At 42.0% G+C, this 25643-nt stretch overlaps 1 protein-coding gene across 2 annotated transcripts in view; it reads left to right on the forward strand.

Annotated features, from left to right (window-relative positions):
• Positions 1–25643, forward strand: part of PAG1 (phosphoprotein membrane anchor with glycosphingolipid microdomains 1) — a 137501-nt gene that overhangs the window by 87329 nt on the left and 24529 nt on the right. The gene's annotated exons all lie outside the window — the stretch shown is intronic.

Genomic DNA, 25643 nt, shown 5'->3' on the forward strand with positions numbered 1-25643 from the left:
TGGGAAAGTCAGCCATTACCTCTGAGAGCGGGTGCTGACCTCAGATGTGTTACACAAGCCCCTGTCCTGTTGATGTTCCCTTTACTTATTGCAAGATGTACATTACGTATGTATACTATGTTGAAATACCAATCATAAATGAATGTCATGTCCCCTATTTATTGTTCATTTTACACCAAAGAGTGACTTCTTCCTAAGAAGCCCTATTTTTCTTAATCGGGTTGCATTTCTTAGGGTTGCGTTTCCTTGTGTTCTTGGATGTTGGACCATAATTTGTACTGTCTTGTTAGATAGCTTCTTAGTTTTCATGTTCTGACTTCACTATTTTTTTATTATAGTAAATTTTACATCTATTACATTCAAATGCAGCTAATGAGTTTCAAAATGATTTCAATCAGCATCATCATGTTCCAATAATCTTAATGTTGCTTGACTGTTCTAATTGTTAATTTAAAAATCCAACTGTCATCGGAGTAACTACTCTTTAATAAAACCTCGATAAAAGTCTAATGAAACATTTCTGTGGATTTGACCTAAGGAAAAAGAAATATACATAAGCGAAGTATCTTTTGTTAATTAATTGGTATAAGCTACAACATTTCTCTGTGTGTTGTAACTAGCTTTCATTTTCAAACTTTGGAAGAATGAGTCATTTGTACTAGGAAGTAGATGTTAAAGAACTATGTTTGGCAACTTGGAGAACATTTTTAGCATTTGAATTTCCCTATTTATAGTACAGCATCAGGCAGAGTAAAATGTTTGGCATTTCTATAAGGGATGCAAACTCTTTAACATTCTCTGTTGTGATCTAACAATTCATTTCAGAGTAAGATGAATCAGTCTTGTTTGGAAAATGTTTTATACAAATATTGGCAAGGAAACTGTAACTGCATTTCTGTGGATTTTAAAAATGCAAACTCCCCTAAAGTAAATGATGACAAATTTCACAATATTATTGCTTTCTTCTGCATTACTGTAGTTCTACGTGAATTGCCTTTTATTACTTTAAATTCCACACTACTCTGTCCCATTCCTTGCTTTTTAGATTTTTGCTAACCCATGTTGAAATCAGAGACCATGTTTCTAGGTCCCTCCAAATGTCAAGTTCTTTTTAATCTAACCTTCTACTCTCCACAGTGTTTTTCGCATAATTTAAACTCTAGATTACTTTATTAACATATGGCCTTTTCTCTTACATTAGACAGTATGAGAACAGTAATTTATAGGGTTTTGCACTTTAAGTGGCCGAATAGAGACATTCATATTCTCTCTCTCATTCTCTCTTTTACACACAACCCCCCCACACACAAAGTGTTGAACTAATAAAAAATATTAGTGCAAACTAAATGTAATGTGCTATCCTCGGGATAACAAAAAAGGGACATTATTGAAAACTAAGGAAATCTGAATAATACATGGACATTACTTAATAATAATGTACCAGGATTGGTTCATTAACTATACAAATGTACCATGTTAATGTACAAAGTTAATAGTAGATTAGAAAAATTACAATAACTATATTTATGGCTAATGTATTAAACAGTAGAGTTGACTGCAGTCTGCTTTGTGATAAGAATAATTAGGGTACAAAGTGATAACTGTTCCCTTTTTGCCAAGGTCCTCTTTGAATATAACCCTCTGTAGCAGACTTTGGCAAAATCTGGGGCCAGATCCAGCCAACCATCATTTGTGTGGGCCTTGAACACGCTCTGCTATGATCTTGCCTGTGCCCTTTTCCAGAAAGCTGAGAGGGTGCAGACTCAGGCTTCCTGGGCTCGGTTCCCAGCCATTTGGTTAGGGGTTTTAGTTGACTTTTTTAACCTCTCTGGGCTTCATTTTCCATTTCTAGGAAATCAGGAGGTCACATCAGATTTTTCTCTTGGGGAATCTGTGACTTAGAGCATTTCTACTCTGAATGTGTGCTGGAAGTCTGTGATTGTAGCTCTGGAATTCATTGAAGATGAAATTTTGGCACTGAGCCAATTTGCATGAGTTATTATAGTTTATAGCATAAGATTAATATTCATCATTTTTCAGCACTTTTGAATTCTGCCAAAAAGGAAATAGTCCCTGAAAATAATACTGTTGCCACATGAGGGTGACTTATGCATTAAAAAGACAAGATCACAATGTCTTCAAATACCCACATTAGATCTGAACTAAAAATCATATTAAAATATTAAATTTTACTTTAATTTGTGATGAAGTACACAAAAGTACATATAAGGTACATTTTCAAACAAAAATTTTAGGTTAATGTGCTTTTGGATCATATACTTAAATGATTAAGTTTGAATTTATTATTTAATATAATTTATAGTGTTATGTGGTATTCTAGTTAATGATAATAAAATTTTGAATACCTAATTATTCTCAAGCCATTTACAGACATTTAAGATCCTGCCAAGTGTCCATATTATGCTTGTTGAGTTAATCATTAGGAAGTTACTCGTTCGACAATTATTTCTTAATTCCTTTTGAGCCAGTCATTGTCCGTAAGAAGAAATTAGTTTCTAGCTCTAGTATTTCAGTGCTGTATTTTGATTAGGGGCATATAAAAAAAGAAAGTTTATTTAGGTCTGCCTTGAAAGTTAAATCGAATAATAACCACTTGATTGGTGGAGGCACTCTCAGGAATGGCTGAATAGTGATTCTCAGCTTTGACTGTTCAATAAAATCACTCAAGGGGCTTTTAAAAGTCCCTCTGTGCAGCTTGTACCCCAAACTAATCAAGCCAATCTCTGGAGGCATTGTTTTAAAATTTCCCAAGTGCCTCCAATACACAGTGCAAGTCAAGAACTCTTAGCCTTAAGGAAGAATGAGGGAGGGGCACCTGGGTTGCTCAGTGGGTTAAGCCTCTGCCTTCTGCTCAGGTCATGATCTCAAGGTCCTGGGATAGAGGCTCACATCGGGCTGTCTGTTCAGTGGGGAGCCTGCTTCCCCCTCTCTCTCTGCCTGCCTCTCTGCCTACTTGTGATCTCTCTCTCTCTCTCTCTCTCTGTCATATAAAAAAATAAAATCTTTAAAAAAAATTTTTTTTCATTAAAAACAAAAATGGAGGAGTGAGGGATGCCTCTTGCGATGATCTTTATACAGCAGAACTCTCCCACCCTTGGAAATTGGGTGACTTCAGTAGCTATGGGTCATTCAAAGAGTGAAGAGTAGTTCTCTCATGTCCATAGGGGACATATTCCAAGCCCCCCATGGATGTCTGGACCCACAGATAGTACAGAACCCTGTCTGTACTATGTCTTTCCTATACATACCCCCTGTGATAAAGCTTAATTTAGCAATTAGGCACAGTAGGAGATTAAAAACAATTACTAACAATAAATAGAATGATTAAAACAGCATGTTATAATAAAAGTTATCTGAATGTGGTCTCTCTCAGAATATTTTACTGGACTGTACTTGCCCTTCTGGTCATGATGGGATAGAATGCCCGCGGGATGAGCTGACATGACAGAATGCATTATGATGTAACGTTAGGCTACTACTGACTGTGGGACAACTCATCAGGGGGCCATGCGCTTCTGGACCACAGATGGCTGCGGATAACTGAGACCGCAAAGGCCATACTGCGGATAAAGGGGAGGACTACTGTAAACTTCCAAAGAGAAGGAAGCTTGCCTGATTAAAGAACAAAAGCATGTCCCTTGCCCTAAATCTCCACCTCGCAGATACCAGGAGAGTCTGCCCTGATTTTGAAATTGCATGCTCCAGCACTACAGTGTTTGCTTTGGCTCTTGTTTTGTGTGGCACTGTAGTTTGCAAGACCAGTGAGAGCTAGCATTTAGTATGTCTGGTGAGTTTCAGGTGCTGTGCTAAACACCATTCTGTCTCTCAGCCAGGACCAAAAGAAGCTACTCACTTCAAAATAAAATAAAAAGTCAGGTTTTGTTTTGTCAGAGAAGTTGTATCTCAGTGTAATTGGATATTTGATCATTTATTCGTTCTTTCAAACATTTATTGAATTTATGGGCTGTTCCAAAGTAAGTTTTTAAAGTACATTTAAAGGTTTAAAGCATAAAGGATCTGTGTGTGTTATCTTTTGCTTCATTATAAGATTAGTGGCTTAAATATGACCATTTATGACTTCTGCTGTTTGCAATTCAAGCTGGACTTAGTTGGGCGATTCCTCTGGTCTCAGCCAGTCTCCCACACACAACAATGCTCAGCTGTGGTTTCGCTTTGCTCATCTCAGCTGGGCTCTCACATGTCTGGGGTGTGGGCTGGACAACGTGGCTGGTCAAACTGTGGTCCCTGTGACCTTTCATCCTTCAGCAGGGCTCGCCTGTTCCTCCTCACATGAGGGAGTTAGGGTTACGTAGAGAATGAATGCAGGTATAAAAGGTACCCTAGGCCTGATTTGAGAACTGTCACTGTCATGTCTGCCATGCTTCTTGGCCAAAGCTAGTCACAAGTCCAGTCTAGATCCAAGGGCTCGGGAAATAGACTTGAATCTCTCGGTGGATGATAGCAAGAAGTCCTATTACGAAGGGTGAGGATAAAAGAAAGAGGGAGGGTAATTGTGGTTATTTTTGCAATCAAGCCACAGGCAAAAACTCTAATTCTGTCTTGGGACATTAAGGGAGGTGTCTGAGAGATGGTTTGAACAGGTTCAAACCAGGAAAACAGTGCACTGGAGGCGAAAGCAATAGCATGAGCAGACCTGACAAACTGCAGCTCCCTTAGTGAAAAACAAAGTAGAGATTGTAAAATTTCCCAGATGTAGGAAATATGTCCAGTCCAACACAGAGCATGTAGAAGGCACTCAACATGTACTTTTTCATTTACATTTACATCATTTACTTAAAAAAAAAAATCAGTACAGTGTGAGCGGGCCCATAAGACAGATGTAATAATGTGAGAGCTTTACAGCTTTCCATCTGAGTGACCTTAAACAAGTTACCAACTTCCATAGCTCTCTTTAGTACAGTGAAGAGAGTAATGCTTTCTGTATGTTAGTTTTTGCTATGTAACAAACCATGCCACAGTTTACTGTCTACTTGGCTCCTGATTCTGTGGGCTGGACCATTATGGCAGTTCTTCTGATTTCAGTTGGGCTCGTATATAATATATGTCTGCAGTCAACTGTTAGTGGGCTAGGTGTCTGCTCCTAGCTGGGGGTGCAGTGAGGGTGTTTGGTCCACATGGTGCTCATCTAGCCAGCTAGTCTGGACTTATTCACACAAAGGATATCAAGAGAGAGCAGAAGCATGCAAACCTTATGGTCTAGGTTCACAATTGACACGCTGTTGCTTCTTGATGCATTTCATTAGACAAGTTAAGTCACAAGGGAAAGCAAGAATTAAGAGTAGAGACATAGGCAACACTTTTTACTGGAAGGACCTATGAAGTCAAATTGCAAGCAGTGAGGACACAGGGAAGAGAAGAATTGTAACCATTTGTACAGTCTTCTAAACCTACCTATCATTCACAAAAATCCTATGAAGAATAAGTTAAATGTAACTTGATTTTTCTAGGTGATGCTGTAAATTAAAAAGCATCTGGCAAATGGTAGATGTTCCATAAAAAGAAGCTATTAACTTTTTCTTGCATACATTAGAAATCAGATTTTCAGCCAGATTTCTTTTAATTGCCTATTTTAAAGAGTATTAGGTGAACCTCCAACTGGTATTCACAAAGGTTAAATAAATGTTATGCTTTCTTGCTCTGTTGCACAAAGATGATACAAGTAGGGAAAAGCTCATTGCCCGTGAGTGCATGCATATCTTGGCTTGGAATTCAGGTGTCATCACCTGATGAGGGTGACAAACCAGCAGTGAAGCTAGGCATTTTTACAGTTGCCCAGGAGAAAGACATGCTTAATAAGGGTCAACTCAAGAAAAAAGTTAGAGACAGTAAAGCATTATATTTCAACTCAAAAAATATTAAAGTCCTTTTTAATGGGTTAGAACTCATTTTTAGGGGCGCCTGGGTGGCTCAGTGGGTTAAGCCGCTGCCTTTGGCTCAGGTCATGATCTCAGGGTCCTGGGATCGAGTCCCGCATCGGGCTCTCTGCTCAGCAGGGAGCCTGCTTCCCTCTCTCTCTCTGCCTGCCTCTCTGTCTGCTTGTGATCTCTGTCTGTCAGATAAATAAATAAAATCTTTAAAAAAAAAAAAAAAGAACTCGTTTTTAAACCTATGCAAAAAAAACACCAGCCTTAATAAATCTTTATTGATTGTTTTCATTGTTGTGTTTTAAGTATTTTCACAAAACCAGCTAACACCCATATTGTTCCAGATTGATCCATAAACTGCTCTTGGATCCTGTAAATTGGATTCAATGGAGATTTATCTATCTGACAGCTAGAATATCTCTAATCAGTGATGTGAACTGGGTCCAAAAAAAAAAAGGCTATCTTCTTTAAAATAAATAGAACATCAAAGGTTATTCAAGAACATGTAGTATAGAAAAATGGCACGTGCTCACTGAGTGTCTGCTTTTTTTATAACTGCGGTAATTTGAAGCTCCTCAAAGGGATCTCAGATGACCCCTGGGCTCTGCATCCCAAATCCAGCCCGCGTTCCCAGTCCTCCACCTCCAGAAGCCCCACAGCCCACAAAGGGCTGTGTCCACCTGCTGACACTGGTTTCGAGGGGCTCCCCTTCCATCATATTATAGTTCCTTTTATGATTTTAGGAAGTCCTTGAGGTGGAGAGATTAAGACCTATGGCTGTCTCCGCTCTCTCACTTTCCTCCTCTCTGAGCGATGGGGGTGAAGGACAGCTACTGAAACTCCATAAGCCTCAGTTCCTTATTTTGCCAATAATGATTGTCCAGACATTTATGTTTACATGGTAGTTGCATCATATGGCTATTAACAGAAATGTCGAATCCCAGAAATTTAGGTCATCAGAAAGAAAAAGAGAATGTAAATTAAAATGTTCAAGACAGCCCAATACAACCAGGTTTGCTCATGGCCTTGCTTCTGCCTTTAAAGCCTGTGGGTCACAGCCATAATCACCGTCCAGTCTCACTCTGAAACACGGTGTACAGGCCATGCTTTCCATAAAAGCTTCAGTGCCCTCGCCATCAGAGTAAACAGTTTATTTGAACACTTGGTGTTTTTCAAGTATTGTTTTATGGGCCATGTAATAACGTCCCTTACCTGGTCCAGAGCATATGGTAATAAGTATTCATGGATGTGATGTGTCTGTTTCTGCATGCCTGGGAATGATTTCTGCTTTATGAAATTCATGCTGGCAAGGACAGTGGTTTTTGTTGATACTAATAGACCATCTGGGGCTTGCTATTCTAAATGTGATGGCTCTGTTTATATATAATGTCTTTAAGGGAAATTCCATATTTTTTGACATTTGCTTGCCAAACTAGAAGTTGTATTTGGGTTTCTGAACCCAGATGAGAGAATTTTACCCTTGCAGACCCGGCAAATCTCTTAAAATACTGCAATGATTTCTTATAAGTAAAAATTAAATGCAAATGTGCTGTCCTCAATCTCAAAATCCCTGGACATCATAAGGTTTTTAGTTTGTTACTATGAAGGAATGTACTGTATATTACACATTTTACATTGAGCACATGCCTTGAATGCTATTGGAAACCCTAGTCACACGAAAACCATCGACAGATTTAGTAAGCGTAATTGATTTCATTCTTCAGATTTTAGATGATTAGGAAAATGTAAATATTAGTTCGACCTCATACTTCAATAGTATTCATGCAAGTTCTCACAGGCTGACACAGTGAAGGACCACCCTTCCTCTTCCTGTTAAGACCATGGAACTTTATCCCTTTTAGAGGATGCCATACCTTTCAGAAGGATGGCAACCAACACCCAACATGGAGGGTGGGGAGTCATCATTGGCCGCAGTCCCCACCCTACTCTGTTGTTCCCCGCCCATTCAGGTTGAATGTTAATCACCATCAATTAATAGTTTTGTGCTGTGGTTTTCTTAAGGTAGAGTTAAAAAGAAAGCAAAAGATAGAATTGAACAGCTTCTGTCTTTAAAGAAAAACAAGAAACATGTTTCTTTGAGAAAGAGAAACTTACTTCCTCGTGGTTAATATCCACCTGGCCTGCCTCAGTGTTTGCGGTACGTGCCAGGCCCCTGCGGCATTGGAGCTGGTGGCTGGTGGCAGCTGTGTGCCCTTTGCTTTCCTGGCTCGTTGATGAGAACTTCACTTCATATGAGACCACAATGTTTTAATACCACGTATAATGAGGAAAGACTATAGGATCTAGAGTGGAAGGCAGTGGAAGGGGATGGCTCCACTTTTTCCTAGTTAGGGTGGGTCCTAGTTAGGGTCTTGGCCATTGGCCAGCCTCTTAATCTCTCTGGTCTGTTGTTTCCTCAGCTTCAAACAACAATAATGATTTTTTAAAAAGCAATAAAAATAAACCCTGCCCTAAATTTCTCACAGGATTGTTAAGCTACTCAAAAAGTAAAATCTGGGACGCCTGGGTGGCTCAGTTGGTTAAGCAGCTGCCTTCAGCTCAGGTCATGATCCCAGCGTCCTGGGATCGAGTCCCACATCGGGCTCCTTGCTCATCAGGGAGCCTCTTTCTCCCTCTGCCTCTGCCTGCCATTCTGTCTGCCTGTGCTTGCTCTCTCTCCCTCTCTCTCTCTGACAAATAAATAAATAAAATCTTTAAAAAAAAAAAAAAAGTAAAATCTGTGGAAATGTTTGATAAACTGAGGTATTACAGAGGAATAATGTGATAATAATAGCTGCTCTGAACCTGAGGGCTGAGGGAACATGAAGGCTCCCGGGTCTCTGTAGATGAGGAAAGGACTCAGGTTGAGAAGCTCCACCCGGAGCATGGGGTGACTTACCACAGAAGCAGGAATTCGCCTGTGTCTGTCAGACACCTGACCCCGTGTCCATTCCCTGCATTATGAATAATGTTGTGATTCTTGCCTTGTTCCTGCCGTTGCCATAACAAGTGCTAAGGCAGACTGACATCATAGGACTTTGGGTGCATAAGATGCCAGGAAGAAAATAATATGAAAGTAAGGAAAAGGGCCTAAGACTGAACCTCAGAGAAGAATCACAGTATCACACAACCAGGGAGAGGAGTGAGGCTCTGGGAATGTCTTCTCAGTGTGCGGTTGGCACCACGGTTTGTCATTTTCATTTCCATACACATGAGCCCGTGGCATTTCAGTTGACACACTGATGACAGTCATTATGAATAATTATATGAGGTGCCCACATAAAATGGGTTCTTCCCTTTTTACACAGACAGACACACAGAAGCTTAATCACAAACCTCACAGTCTCATGAGTGTGAGTTAACTGACCCGGGCAGACAAAATCCTTGATTGTTATTTGATCATTTCAGTGATAGAAGTGGAAAAAAAAAAAAAAAGATGAATAGTGGCCTGATGGTTGCATCTAGAAGCTTAATCAGTTCAGATTCATATTTTGGCAAGAAGACTTCATAGTTAGTGCCTTGTCTTGCACCGCAAAACCCAGTGTCTGATTACACCTCTTTTCGTGACATTAAGATTAATCACTGGGTTCAGGTGTAATCATCCTGACTCACTCACTACAGAGTTTCCCATCAGCCCCAACCCTATGGTTTGAACCGTCTTTGGAAGAGCATTGGTGAGGAACGATGGTTAGTTCTGAGCTGGCTTTGTGACTGTTTATGGCCTACTGTCTGCGTTACTAGGTTCCTATATGTTTCCATAAAAGTCTATTGGAAATTGAATTATATTTTAAACAAATTTGAATTGGTCATCATTTAAAATAGTATTTTTTGTAAAACATTCGTATCATGTCATAATACCACTATTTTACAAATACAAATTTGTGCGTATTAGATTTGGCTAAGGAAAGCTCTACCGTCTCTTCGAACTTTGTAGTGTGATCAACCATCCCGCATCCGAAGCGGCCGATTCTGATGTTGGTAACGATTACAGTTCACCCTGTGCATTCAGTGTAGCTCCATTTAACTAAAAAGAGAATCAGATACCAGCTGACATTTAAATACTTTATATACTTTGAGTTTTTAAAAGATGCAGATTCCTTAAATATATTTTTGAATAAAATACATTTTTGTTAAAATAGCAAGGAAAGCAGAAGGAGGAACTAATATTTATCAAGTGCCTTTTCTGGGCGAGGGCACTAAACTGCATGTTTCACAGGATACAAACATAGCTTATTTTGCTAGTGATATCAAATATACTTTTCTGTACTGAATGGGAAACTGAAATACTGAAGATTCTGAATGAAGCTGACATGCAAACATAGCACATATTTGGAAGGCTGGCAGAGTGTGTTATCAATATGGCTTAAAGTGCTAATCTAGACCCAACAGAAGCGCCTCAGAATAGAGGTAGTGTCCAACTGTCGGTTCCATATGTCAGTAGGATTTGTCCTGAAGATACTACAGCTGACTTCCTGGCCACGTCTATTAGTATCATGTGGTAATAATGGAAGGGTAAGATTACTGACAAAAGATCCCAGGCCATAATAAATTCCCCAACATGAAGTGGATGCTTTTTGCAGTGTAACTCCTGTCCCAAGCCAGACCTGGATGGAAAAGACCAATAACAAGAGATGCAAAAACTTCTCCTTGGTTCCCTCAGGATCCAATGCCAAAGAAGCATGGTGTTTACCGCACCCCCCCCCCATAAAGTGGTCTAAAGAAACCTCAACAGAAGATTGGGAGTGCTGTTACAAACATTAATGTCTAGCTGCTTTCTGCTGGGAAGTGAAAGAAACAGCCAAGACTGCAAGATGTGCGCACGGAGAAGCCCTCCGGCAGAAGCGTAGAGCCAGCAAGGCACAGGGTGCAAATCGCCTTCTCTGCAAACGCAGCTGGCCCCATGGGTCTCATTAAAATCCCAGCACGTGCATATCGCCTGGGGAACTAAAGGTTAAAATTGCCACTGGACACACTCTCATTTATTATCTATTACTACCAGTAGTTTCACCCTTCAAGGGGACACGACTGTCCTCAGCACAGTCTTGGTCAGCCTGCACACCTATGCAGTCACGCGCCCTGTCGGGGTTTATGGAGCCCCTGCTGCTCTTGTGGGTGCTGGAGTTAGAGCTGCGAGGACAGAGGGTCCTCATGGGGCTTAACCCTGAAGAGGATCCTGCAAGCGTAAACACAAAGTCTAACACAGAAGATGCTTTCAGCTGGGATGCCTGGAAAGGAAGAAAGGATAATGGGATAGATAAAGGCTGAGGTGGGGATGGGCAAGGAGGGCTTTGGAAGTCTTCCTGAGAACATGGTGCTTGAACCGGATAGAAAAAAACGAAGAGGAAGCGGCTCTGCTAGGACCTAAAGGATGAACGTTCCAGCAGACAAAGACTTAGGATAGAAGACCCAGGGTGACGACCAAGAGCTGGAAGGAAAAGGCCACAGCAGCCTTGCAGTAACTGTTTGTCTGAGGTGAACAAAATGCCTTGTGTCCATTTAAGCAACGAAGATCAAGAGAAAAGCTAAAGTAGCCTAAAGTATAATGCAAAGTATCGTCGTCCTATTGTGTTCATTTCCAGGACACTCTCCACCTATAAGAATTGTGGGTCACTTTGCAAGTGGGAGATAATGAACGTCCTTGTGCTCAGCCTTGACAAGCTACCGAAAACCAGGGCTATGTGAGAACCAGTAAACAATTAGGAGATTTTTTTTGTTATTTCTTGTTGTTTATATTTGAATATACTTTAAAAATAGAATTATTTTAATTATTAAAGTTAAAATTAATCATTTTAATTATTTTTTATTTATCCAGTCAATTGTGTTTAGCCATACGACTTCTAGATTAGTGTTTTGAGGAATGCAGAGAAACATATGTAGACAACACAGCAGAGAGAGAATGTGCCTCAGTGCCAATGTCTTCTGGATCTGGGTCTTTATGTTGCAAGCTCAGATACCACCTTCCGGAATAGACTCTACACATGCTGTCTTTGGGCCCAAGCTCTGAGGATATACATGTGCAAAACACTTGGTTGATGTGGTTACCAGTGTGGACTTGTATGGGAAGAGGAACGATGAGCTTTTTTTTTTTTTCACGTGGTCACATCCTGACTATGCAGGTTTCAATACCATAAGAAATAAGATGAAGTAGCATTTAGAAACATGAATGAATAATCCAGCTAAGTGATTCTCGGTCCTAACTCTGTATTCAGATGGTCTGGAGACACATTTACAAATGTCAGTGTCCAGACCCAATCCCTACTGATGCCAATTTCTAGGGTTAGGCTTGGGCATTTCATATACCATGAAAAGTTTCCCAAGTGACTCTAATCTATAGCCAGGGCTGAAAACCCTAATCTAATTCAGAGGAACTTACTAATTCTGTTTAACCTTTAGGATAAAGTTGGTTTGATTTCAGTTATCTTTGTCTTTGTATCTTATATATCATCTGGATACTTCTTTCATTATTTCCTTAAAGTAAAGGTCAGAACTTATGATCCAGAAGATTAACTTAGTGGGAAAATCCCTTTCCCTCCTTCCTTCCTCTCTCCCTCCCTTCCTTCCTTCCCTCCTTCCTTCCTTCCTCTTTCCTTCCCTTTATCCTTTGCTTTTTTAAAAAAAGTCTCTTCTTATAAAACCTATTCTAGACATTGAAAACTTTTAAAATCTATAAGCAGTTCATGATAATTAAATTTAAAACTTCATGTGTGCAATATTTAGAAATTAAGATTTGTTTCTAAGAAATATTGAGGTTGTTATAATAAAGACATTCATATGTAAGGCTCTTCAAAATGTTTGAAATAAAAAACTTGCAGTTGCAGTTGGTTTCGAGAGAGGAAAGAAAGAGCTAGACTAAGGTAATTGCCATAATTGAGGATAATTACATCTTTGAGTTTCCAGCCAGCTATATGAGAGGGGATGAGAAAAGGGAAATATGATTTTCGTACATACAGTTGAGTTGTTATTAAGAAAAGGCAAACTAATGTAGCAGGATAAAAAGCCTTTTTCCAGGCACTAAAATCTCTAAGTTTATCACACAGACACACAAAGCTTTATGTACTACAAAACAGAACAATGTCATTAATAGTTTTACCAAAAAATGCAGATAAACAAATCCTGACAGTTTCTTATACTATTATTTCATAACAGCCACCTCATTAAGACATTAGTCCATAGATTTAGCTGCTACCTAGTGTAGCCCTCGCTCACGACAATAGGACCCCATCAGCTATGATATGGAGGATATTTATATTCCAGTCAGCCAGGGTAGCAGTCTGTCCTTTAGTCCATCTGAAAGCCATATCCAGTAATAGACTAGGGGAAAAGGCATCAGGCACAACTCTGTTAGGAAATAGGACAGATTGGATTTTGAGTGATCCGACACAGTCTTGGGGAGAGTATTAATACTTTGGGGATTCTATTGAAATCATACACCTTGGTGTCTTGGATGGACCCTGGATTCTTCCATTCCAGAATCAAAGACTTATGACAGACGAATGAATGTTGTAGAATGTCTCCGATGGTTCTTAATCATGTTGTCAGGAAAATGAAACCGCGTACACAGGTTACTGCTAGCAGACCAGCTGTCCCTAAAACTTGCTTGTTCCTGATAATACACCAACGAAATAAAATGAAGTAAAATTTCAAATACTTTGAAGAAAGGTCTAAGCAAAGTAACGTAAAAAAGATTGAATCCTCCTAAATTTCAGGACTAACAATGTATTGTTTTACAATTAGTACTGAGGAATCTCATAACCATTATAAATAATTGCTTACAAAAAGAACTGGAATGAAGCCACTTGGCTTAGATCATTTAATCCAATGAATTAAAATGATAAATACTAATTTCTTTTCCCAATGTCAATAACTAGATGTCAGTCACTATTTTGATTTTTTTATGAATTTTCTTTTCTGTATAAAAACATACCTTCTTGTTCCTTATGTAAGAATATATGTATATTCTTTATATATGTGTATGTAAAATATATGTAAGTATATTTTTCTTGAAGTCTTCCTGTAATAGAGGTATGAGAAATAATTAAGCAGGGCCCCTCTGAGGATCAAATCCCACTGTTAGCTCCCCCACAGGATGCATTTACAGAGCTGCCAGCACAGCTCTGCGGTGACACTGCACACCTCTAGGAGGCACCAGTCACCTGTTACAGTGTGTGCTGTTAGCAAAGGCAGAACATCTCAGTGTCAGTGGTGGAGAAGAGTGAATTCAAATTCTTGACTCTGTGCAAAATTTGAGTTCCCATGTTCCATTTTTTAAGTTGTAAATAGTTTTACCTTATACTCCTTAAATATCTGTGTTTCTTTTAATATAGTTAAAATTGGGTACCTCAGACCCTCAGGAGATGTGGCTGGCCCCTTTCTCCCAAGCTTACCACAGCACGTCTCTAAGATGTGTCTGTCCCAGCCTGTGAAGCTTGCCACCATAGGCCTCTCCCCTACCTCTCAATTTAATGCCTTTGAAACATTCCTTCCCCCGCAAATGGGTGAAAAACTAGCAGAGAGAAGTGAAGGGTGGGGGAATGTCAAAGCTATACCCCGCTAATAGCATTTAGTGTGCAATCGAAAGACTTTTCTTGTTCTCCACTTTCCAGGGAAAATGGAAATTGGGACAGAGTGACAACACTAACTATTTGACATATGGAGTGCTTTGAAGTCAGCAGGGGAAAAAGGCCTGTCTCTAAAATGTCAGTGTCCTGAATCTATATTCTAGGTCTCTTTCACCATTCCGTAGCACCGTGGCATTGAATATAAGTTCCAAATGTAACCCTTCAACTTGGAGCCACTGTGACACTCAAAATGTAGAACTCTCCAAATTATATTAAGACTTTCCATAAATATAGCCTCAACCCATAACTTCCATTTTATTCAGGGCTTACAAACAGAGAAAATGGGAAATCTGGAGGGAGAAGATGTGATTTTCATTAGCTATGAAGATTTTCAAAATTGCATTAGTTTCAGTTCATTAGGTCTCATAATCACATTAGCTGTGTGACATTGTAAGGAGAGGATCTGCCCTGCGGAGATCCCCCGATGGGTTCCCCCGGAGTCTCACTACCTCTTGCACATGGGGACTGAATACGGGATTAGATTTTTCCTTTCACAGGGTGAACCCACAGAAACAATACAGCACATGAAACCATGTTTACAAAGACGTATCCTCTCATCCTTCCCTAATTCTTCCCACAGTGACTCCCCTGGCCAAATGCTGTGTCTATTCTGAGGATTCCAGAACTCTTGAAAGCTTGTCGAGTAACTCCCACCTCACTGGGATTCCCACTGGGCTCCTAAAAAAGTTGGAGCCAGTGGATTTCAGTGAACTACTCACTTCAGAATCACTTAGGACATGTGAGAGATAGATTCTTGGGCCCCACTCCAACTCTCTCATATCAGAGTATCTGAGGCTCAGGCCTGGGCATCAGCAGCCTACCTAACAAGTGCCCCAGGCATTGTGAAGCGGGATGTGGGGGGGTCCTCAGGGACACAAGTGCAATGGCTGGTGCTCTCCTGTGCCCGGGAAGGAAGGCACAGGCAGCTGATGAGGCCGATGGACAGAGGGGGCTGGCTGCCATTGAACTGAGGCACTTGACTGCATCAGGACTGGTGATTCAGCAGACCACAAACTACTCCTCCTTTAAACTGAGGAAACATTCTCTTGCTCGGAAGTATGATCCTGTTGTGTCCTGCTAGGTCTTTCCTCAGAACCTAGAGTTCGCGCCATCTGTCTTTCCTGTCTGGTCCAGAGTCTTCTGGCTCCCTGGCATGTGAGTGGCTCTGTAGTGAACATGGACCTCCCCGAAGGAGGTGACTGGTTCTGGTTGTCGAGTTCTGTCTGGTCGCGCCGGATGGAGTCGTGTAAGAACCTCTCTCCAAGGTATCTCCACTCTGTTACAACTATTCCTCTACCCCATCAGTGTGGTTTTATCTTCCCTAAATTGTGCAAAAGAAGAGAGAAAAAGATCTTTCTTAAATTCACAAAGTAACCACAGATTAAGGCCAGCTATAGATAAAGTGGTAAAGCAGGGTAAAAATGACAGAAATCTCTTCCCTCAGCCTACCTCACACGCACAGTGCCTGCATTCCGGCCTCAACCCTCTCATCCTTCACCTTTGCCTCCCTGTCCCTTACCAGGTGACTTGGTCTATTCCATGTTATGCCTTCGTAAGATTTTGAACACATATGCCAACGCTTACACGAATATTTGGTTTTCTAAGCCTTTAACCACCTTTAATCACAAGGTGAAAGCGGTTTTCTCCCACTTAGTTAGGAGGTGGTGGAGCTCTACAGGTACCTTCCCTGGTCCTTGCACTCTGACCTGTCCCTGGAGGCTGGCTGACCCTGACTATGACTGAGTGCATGTGGGGAGGTGGTCCTTCCCACCCTGTGCCCATGCAGAGGCTGTCAGTGGAACCCACCAGACACATTGAGGACAGTTCCCAGCTTGAAACAACATCAGTCCAAGGGCACTGGGGCTGCGTCAATGCCACGGCGCCTCTGCCACCAAGCTGAATGGAATCCAGCTGCAATTACTGTGACTGATGCAACACGGTAGAAGTGAAAAGGCTTGTGGCTTTTTGTTTCTTTCTGATTTCACGTGCCTGGAACTCAACAATGGGCTTTTTACAGTCTTTGATCAAAATATAGCTCTGTGTTAGGAACTTGATTTGAGACATTTTTCTCCTCCTGCATATTGAATTTTGCAATTAAATTGCCTCAGACCTGTGTCATCTCATTTTCAAGAAGATGAAACCATGCTGGGGACATAGTAGGTATTTAACAATTTTTTTTTTTTTATGAATTACAGAGTGTCAAAGAGTAAAATACACTTTGTGCCTTTGTGTTAAAGAATAAGAAATATCAGAGATACTAGCCTAGAAACTAATGAAACCAGCACAAAGAGCTGACCGTCTTTAATAATAGAAACAGAGAACTTCTCCAGAATGTTTTATTACATTTGGAACCTCTTCAGGCTTATCAAATACTGAGGTTAGAAATTAGATAGATCCCTTCCAGACTTGCTTTCTCTGTAAGATCTTCCTAAGTTTGAGTATATGCCTTTAAAAAGCCTCAGAAGCTTCCAGCAGCAGCATTTTCTCTCTCTGTGACAGGTGTGTGCCCATCTGCATATTTTTTGTTTTATCTTTGCATTTTACTTAAAGGCTGTTATAAATATGAATTATAAATGGGTAAATATGCCAGCTAGATGTTGATGAAAAAAACAGACTCATAAGTCAGCTGCGCCGCCAGTGTTCAGCAGTGGGCTCGCTGGAAGTGGAGTTGATGACGGCAGAGGCCATTGGGACTGGTTCCTGGCTCGGGCACTGACTGAAAAGGCTGCCTGTGATTTTTCTTCCTGACGTTCCTGTAACCACTGCGGCCTTGTCAGGTTTTCCTGGGAATTACTAAGACTGTGCTTTCTGGGGAGTTGAAACTATTGATCACACTGAGAATTTCATGTTCTTGCTGGGTCAACATTTCCCATTGGGTGGAAAGCCCTGAGTTTTTATTTTAGACCCGAGGGATTTCTGGCTACTTTCACAAAATGACAGAGTCTTGGAGTTGGAACGAAACCTTATAAATGACTTCATTTTTCAGGAGAAACTGAGGCGCAGGAAGTTTGGGCTTGGTTGAACATGTTATGTTAAAGAACACAGTGACATCTGCTCACTGGCATTTCATGGGTCTCTGGATTGGTACAGAACTGCCTTTCCCTGGAGTACTTCTATGGGAACCAAGAAAGTCCTGTGACACAGGGCTCTGGCCTCATCTTCACATAACCTTGAATGAAATGAAGACCAAGCTGCCCCAGGGATCTGGAGGGATGACCCTTCAGCCCCAGTTGGAAGGAAGGTGATCATGTATCCTAGTACTACTCCAAATGCAGTCCTCAGGCCAGCAGCCTAGACCTCACCTGGGAACCAGTGAGAAACACAGAATTCAGAATCTGCACCGTAACAAGATCCCCAGATGATCTGTAGATATATTAAAGTCTGTTTTAGAGCAGTCGTTGAGCATTTGACTCTTGATTTTGGCTTGGATCAAGATCTCAGGGTCATGAGATCAAGCCCCACATAGGTTCTGTGCTCAGTGCAGAGGCTGCTTGTCCCTCTCCCTCCCCACTTGCGTTCTCTCTCTCTAAAATAAAATCTTAAAAAAGAGAGAGATTGTGGGCCCCACCCTGACTGATTCACAGGCCTCAGGCGAGCCGGATTTCTACATTTTTAACGAGTTCCCGGAAGACGATGAGGCTTCTGGTCCAGGCCCCCACTGTGAGAAGTTCTGCTCTGCAGGAACCCTTGCCCTGCCACTTCTTTGCAGGGCACTTGGGAATCTTCTAGAGCCCTGGAGTACCCCGTTCCTGGCAGAAGGCCCTGAGGATGAACCCGGAGAACCTGTGCTTTCAAATACAAGTTTGGACTTATTCTACTGTAACTAGTCCCAGCCCCGAGGGGTTCCCAGTAACAGCAGCAAGTAACTCATAGGGATGTTTTTTGAAGATTTTGATTGTGTTTTTTCGGAGTCAATAAAAAGGATTTTGTCTGCTGATCTATGACATAAATAATTCATAGTGTTTTAAAAACAGTCAAGAAGAGAACGAAGATGGCCGTGGCATACCAGGTCCCGGAGGCCAAGCGGACCCACATTCTCGCCGGCACCTGGGGGAACACGAACTCTGACACCCACTGCACTCGAGTAAGGGTGTAGAACCACATTGGGAGGTGTGGCAGGGATGCCAGACTGCTTGCCCGAATTCTGCCCCAGCTCTGGGTGAAACCAGTGCTCCAGTGGGATTCCTCGGCACGCCACTCAGATTGCCATCATCTTCGATTCTGCCTCTCCCATCGTGAGAGTTGACCTTTCCCAGAAGAAGCACCCTTTGATGTATAGTCTCGATGAGATAGCGCCTTTCGGGGGAGGGCTTGGTAGAAGCTAATTGGCATGTGAAGGATACTGGAGCATTTGTAATTAGCTGTCCACCCCCAGTCCGAACAGCTGTTAAAACATACCTGATCGTTTAGATACCATCAGCCATGAATGGAGGATTTGAGAGGCATTTAGGTCAAGCAGTAAATTTCGGAACCTGCCAGCAAAGAAATGTAAGTTGTTATTGGTCACACCTTTTACTATTATGGAAAAGAAACTGGCTGAATCACTGTACCTGAGAACCCAAATAAAAACTGCAAACAGTGCTTAAGAGAGCGGGGCTGTCAAGACCTGGTCTCAGGAAGCTGACCCTTGAGTAAACACCAAGCCTTCATGGGGTTCTCTAGGTTCCCTGGAAGGAGAGCATGTGCTGATGCATGGCTGGGAATGAGCAGTGAGTAAGCCAGAAGAGACTGAGCATTCTAACCTCTGGTGCTAAGAACAAGTCATGATAGAGGGAAGTTAAAAGGGCCAGGAAGAAGGGTGAGGCTCCCACATCCCAAACAGGCAGATGGCTGGAGATGGTGAACAGCGTGGGGCTGGCCACCGCCCCCTGAGAACACGCTGCTGGGTGTCATGCTACAGTGGAAAGTGCCAAGGACACCAAGTCAGGAAACCTTTAGCTGTGTGACCCTTGACACAGTACTTAACTGTCGAGCCTCAGTCTCCTTGCCTCCACCAGAACACCGTAAGGAGGAAGTAACATAACATGCAGGAGAGTGACTGGTCCAGTCGCTGGACTGGTCCAGTCCAGTGTTAGTCCAGTCCAGTGTACTCACTGGAGAGTGAGCACACACTCACTTGGGCTTTTTCAGTCTTTTTGATTTCAAGCCTTTGAGTCAAAGCTGGCACGTGGTCGGGCCCTTCAGGGCCTGGGTAGAGCAAGATGATCACAGGTGGGAGGCAGGCAGTACCATGGAAATCTATCAGGGAGGCTGACAAGCAGACTTTTGGAATTCCTTGTGTCCCTGCAGAATTTCAACACCATCTGAAAAGACTAAGAAAGAGCAGCTTTTTCTCATCCTTCCCACCTCTGAAGGCCTGGTCAACATTCACCTCTTTTTCTCCTCTGCTCTATTAGTTCATTCGACTGTTAATTCACTCAGATTATTTATTAAATGCCTACTGTGTGCCGCTCACTAGGGCTATAGCTGTAAACCAGATAGGTCTGTTCTCAGCGCCCACTTTTGACCTTTGGCCAATGGAGGAGACAGTGAAGAGCTTCATCATTTCAGTTTTGAGTAATGCCATGAAGCAAACAGCTTTATAAGCTTTTACAAAACAGGCCTAAACTGGCATGTGCCTGTGTGCATGCGTGTGTGTGTGTGTGTGTGTGTGTGTGTGTAGAGGGGGGCTGAATTGCAGCGTCCGGAAAGTGGCTCCAAGGAAGTGACACTTCAATTGAGATCTGAAGTGTGGTTAGGCTTTCATCAGATGAAAAAACGTGAGGCGAGCCAAGAATAGTTAAGGCTCCTCTTTCCCTTGAGACATGGAAGCCCCAATGCCTTTTGAGGGAGGGAAGAGAGAGGAAGGCATGAAAGGCCCTTGCTGAGAAGGGGTCAGAGGAACGCTGAGCTCAGGGGCGTAGTGGGGCCACCAGCGCTGAGAGGCCGCGAGGATCCATGTGCACAGGCACCGACGTGTCCCCTGCTGTGCCTTTTCCCGAGAGACGTTCAGCTGCTTCGGCGACAGTGCAGAGAAGCCGGGTGGCGGTGTTTAAGGTTTGGTTTGTGTTAAGGTTTGGCCTTAAGACGTACTTGGCTTATTTTTTAATTATTTGCTTGATGTGCGCATCTCTATTCTTCTCTTCCTTATAAATCATTAAACGTTCATTTTTAGAGTTTGCTTGGGAATTTTACTCCTCATCTTTCCTATAGAAATAAGCATTCAGTAAAAAAAAATTTCTTGATTGGCTCCTATTTTCCAGTTTATGTTGATGCTGAGAAGAGGGGGGAAATGAGGTGGACACATCCTGCCCACCCCCAGGGAACTTTGAATTTAGTGCAGAAGAGCAAGGGCATAGGAGATAGACCGTAAAGCCCAGGTTGCACACTTCCCGTTTAGACTCGCTTACACAAAATGAAGCCCTTTTACTATGTACCTCACCTGGTCTCTAAGAATCTATCAGTAGCTCCCTTTTCCCCTCTCCCTCCCTCTCTCTTGAGATTTACCATTAAAAATAAAAAAATGAGGGGGCCTGGGTGGCTCAGTCCGTTGAGCATCTGTTGATTACAGCTCAGGTCACGGTCTTGGGCTGTGCGATAGAGCCCCTCGTTGGGCCTTGCACTCAGTGTGGAGTCTGCTTGACTCTTCTCCCTCTTCCCCACTCGCCTGCTCTAAATAAATAAATATATAAATATCTTTAAAAATTACATGAACCTTAAGAATTGGTCTTCAAGTCAGGATACGAGCAAAAGCAACCTTAGAAGTTACTCCTTACCCATCAGTCTCTTACCCCTTGGCTTTACTAAAGACAAAAAAACAAAAATGGTGATGGAGCTTTCATAAGCAATAAACTATATTATTTCTGTCACGTGAGTTTAACGTTTTGAAGACAAGCGAGAGCCACACAGACCCCTCTCCTGGAAAGGATCAGCTTTCACGTTTCCTGTGTGGATCAATACATTTGGTACTACAAAAAGTAATCCGGTTACACTGACAGATGGCCTTCAGGATTTATAACTTGTTCTGAGAATGAATGCCTGGCTTGTTCTGCCTTCAGCAGCAACCCTTGATAACAGGGTCAGTTAGCGACCTTCAGGATTTCCAGGTTCCTTTGTCTTACACGCACAGGTGCTGTGCTTCTCTTGAGCTGCAGAGGAAGAAATGTCAAGTCATTGCTCCATGGTGATGCTCTAAAATTTACAGTTTGAGAAACTATCAACAAGAAGACTCTTACCTTGGAGTCCTTCACCACCTTCTGCTCTTTGGATATATTTTCCCCAACTCAGGAAAAAAGAGAAATAGGGACATCTTTGTGACGACCTTATTTGGCAGAGAACCTTTGTGTCTTAGCAAGATGGATGACCAACACTGGTTTAGCTCCCCATGCTCACCGCAGACCTGGCTCATGCTCATCTGGAGTACAGCACAGCAGCTTGCCTAGATGAGAGTCTCTCTAATCTGAACAGAAATCTACATGAGTTTAAATACACGAGCTTAAAACTCTTTCAGGGGACTCGAGAATCGTATCGATGGGTTAATTTAGCCTTAGCCTGGGCATCTGCCTGTATACCTCACAGGACAGGAGCCCAGCAGAGAATTTGGCTCCTCGGCTATTGTTAAATTTGTCTGGCTAATCTGTGACTCATAATGTGTCATTTTACCTCATGGTTCCCACACCTGGTCATGACCAGGAAGGAGGAATTCCCATGGGGTTGTGTCCTGACTTCCTGATTTTGTCTATCAGTGAGGGGTCATGAGCGGAGGTGGTTTCTATCGTGCTTACTTATGAGTTGACTAGGACAGCTATAAAATGGTAATGACTATCATTACCAACCTCGCCTGCTTCAGAGGAATCAAAGTGTCTGCTTCTATCGCTGATCTCACTGGCCATCCCAACTCCACCAAACTGTTACTTACATGGTCTGCTGTGGTCAGAGCACCTACCTGTTAAGAGAGTCAAAAAGCCAAATAGCTGTCATTTGGTCATCCCCTTTCACTAATTTCATCTGGATATTTTTTTTCTTTCCTGTTGGAATCAATTTAGGTGGCTGATAGTCTAGGCTAATGAAGACGAAACACCTAGCACAAAGTCTTTCCTTGAAGGGGCTGATCATTGGGCTGAGACTAGGATTATACCGCCACCTTGTGGCACCTGCTTTTAAAGTGAAAGGCCATCGTTTTTTCCTTATTGTATCACATATTAAGAACATGAAAGGATATAAGAGGATGAGAGATGATGGAGCAAAATAATTTTGTCCGAAATACTTATTAAGACTAGCTTTCCAGATCTTTTCAGAGAAGCCCCAACAGAAGTTCTGTAACCTCAAGTACTGACCTTTCTCAGAGTAAAATGACAAGTCCTCACAGTAGTCTGATTTATATAAAATTGGGGTGGGAGGATGGTACCATTGCCTATTTTACAATATCACACATTTGTATTAAGTGATACTCTCAGCTGAGTGTACATCAGTGCAGCCAATAAAGAAGTCTATTCTAAAACAAAAATAAATGATATGCAACTATTACTCTTCCATGAATATGATGATCTTCAGCTCATCTCAGTAAGGCATATGGGTGCTGTCATAAATGTTAGCTGAGGTACAATGAATGGTGTTCCCTTTTCCATGTTGAGTAACTCATAGACTATTTAGAATGTTTACCCATGTGGTCTGACAAATATTTTTCAAACTTCCAAGAACTAATATTCCACAGTTGAATGCAATTTTATTGAGTCAGGTAAGAACAGGACAGAAAGAAAGAGGCTTAAATAACTCCATGAAAATATGGGAGATTGCTCCATATTGTTCATGGTGTCCAAATTGTCCTGCTGCTACAGATTAATTCTGGATACTAAGAATACCATCCCTGATATACCCATTAGAGGAAAATAAGATGGTCCTCAGGAATGTATCACAGACTTTGGAGCTTTTGATTCTCTTTTCCACAAGGAACATGTCTGGGAAAAAGGCACAGTGTCTAAGCTGGCAAACGTCATCATTGCGGCAGGAGCTCTTCCTTTTCAGGGTGCCTCTTGTCCTCTTATTCTATCCCGCTATTGCTAATCCTGATAGAAGCCTTCCAGGCAGAGGGAATGTCACAGATTCCCCCTCCCGCCCCCCAGTTTAGAACACACTAAATTGGCCCCTGAGCAGTGCTTTTAACCTCCATGAAACCAGCGCATGAATCTAGTCTTGGGAGGAAAGGAATTGCACTGCCTGGACCACTAGACCTGTACTCTCATCCCCAGCAAGAAAAAAGAGCATGGAGTGATATGTGCATCCGGATACATGGTGGGGTTCCATCTGGACATACAGTCCTAGCTTAATTGTAGATAAGACCCCACAATGGAAGGCGATGACCAGAGAGGGAATGGGGGAGAGAATTCGGAAACCGAAGTCCAGACAAAGAAAGAGACCAAGAGAGAATAACAACAGCTGACACAGCCTTGCTGTACAATAGGAAACCCCCCCAACACACCCCAGGTCTGCTGCAAGGGTCCAGAGGTCAGGTGTGTGCAAACCCCTGCTCTCCCACCAGGCCCCTAAAAGGGGGGCTGCCCTTGCTGCTCTGCCACCACTGCTGTGACCTGGTCCTCCCATGTCCTCCCGTGGAGTTTCACTCTGAGGCTTCTAACAGGCAGAAGCTGTCCAAACCACAGGAGCCCTTGTCCTTCTGGAATACAGCTCAGAAACGCACTGATGGTCATGCTTTTCCTTGTGAGATCCTTGTCCGGGAACAAAGTAACTCTTTTAGTAGCTTTTCAACAAATTTTAGTTGAAGGGGAGTGAGCCAGGAGCCTTGACACATTTTCTCTGAGTTATATCTTTTATTCAGTAGCTCGTAATAATCCGCTCTCATCGTCTCCTTACACCGCTCCGATAGGCTGGGCACCCCACATGACTTCATTGTATTCTCCCCACCTTCCCTGTTGAGAGAGAGAGACAACGTGTGCAGAAAGGGAGAAAGGTCCAACAGATTCCACACTAGCTTGCTGGATGGATATCTGGCTCTTGAATAATTCACACAGCAAAATATTTTCTAGGAATCTGGCACTTTATAAATAGACATTGATTAAATCTGTTGTATGAGCGAATGAGTGAACGAAGGAGGGAACGTGCAAACGCCTGCACAACAGATCTCTTTTGTTTGTGTTTCCTAAAATGTGTTATGCTTTGGGCCTGTATATAAAAATTTATTTCATATATATTCATAGGTCGCCATGATTTATGTGCTTGCTTGAATATATTTTAGTAACTGGTTGTGGTGCCAATTTGTAGTCTAAATTTAAAGTGAATTATTCATTGCTTCAACAAACCAGAAGAAAAGCGGTGGTTATTTTCATTCAGTTATAGTTGTCCAGGGGCAAACATACAGAAGCAATTTGACCATCCATTACTGTATGCGTGTATTGTTTACAGGCATAATATATAACCAGCACAGGAAGAAAGACGCTCTGTATTAACGCAGGAAGTTGTACGTTTATATATTTACAGAGCATTAGGAAGTGTTCATGTTGATTCAGGGCCCCAAGGAAAACATGGACTTCATCTAAAATACTCTCTGCATACATTGTAGATAAAAGTTTCTTTTTCTCCAGCTTTTTATGATTCTTCGATCTTGAATATTCACATAAATGTATGTGTTCACTTGAGAAAATTTGGTCCAATTGAACTGCCTCTGCCAAAATGGCTTTTATTCTCCAAGCCCTTTCAAGGGGCACTCCTGCTTGGCACTAAGCCAGCCAAGTGCTGGCTTGAGGCACACAGCGCGGTGCTCCCAGAATGTACTCACAGCTCTTTCAGTGAAGCAAACAACAGTGTAAATATGGGTCGTCTTCTGCAAGGAAAAATAATTTTTTCAGTTCTGATTAAGATAATTTGTGAAATTTGAGATTAAAGGCGGTTCCTTTTAAGTTAGAATATTCTAGAATTGAGCCAAAGCAAATGTTCTTTAAGCAAGGCCTTTCTGACAAGAGAGAACTATTAATTTTTTTAAAATTTCTGAGTCTAGTTGACAGCCAATGTTACATTAGTTTCAGGTTTATAAGAGAGTGATTCAATTCTCTATAGGTCATGCTCTGCTCACACAAGTGTAGCTCCCATCTAGCAGCAGACAACGCTGTTACAGTACCAGACTATA

This window comes from Lutra lutra, chromosome 4 (genome assembly GCF_902655055.1).
Source record: "Lutra lutra chromosome 4, mLutLut1.2, whole genome shotgun sequence".
Classification (NCBI taxonomy): Eukaryota; Metazoa; Chordata; class Mammalia; order Carnivora; family Mustelidae; genus Lutra; species Lutra lutra.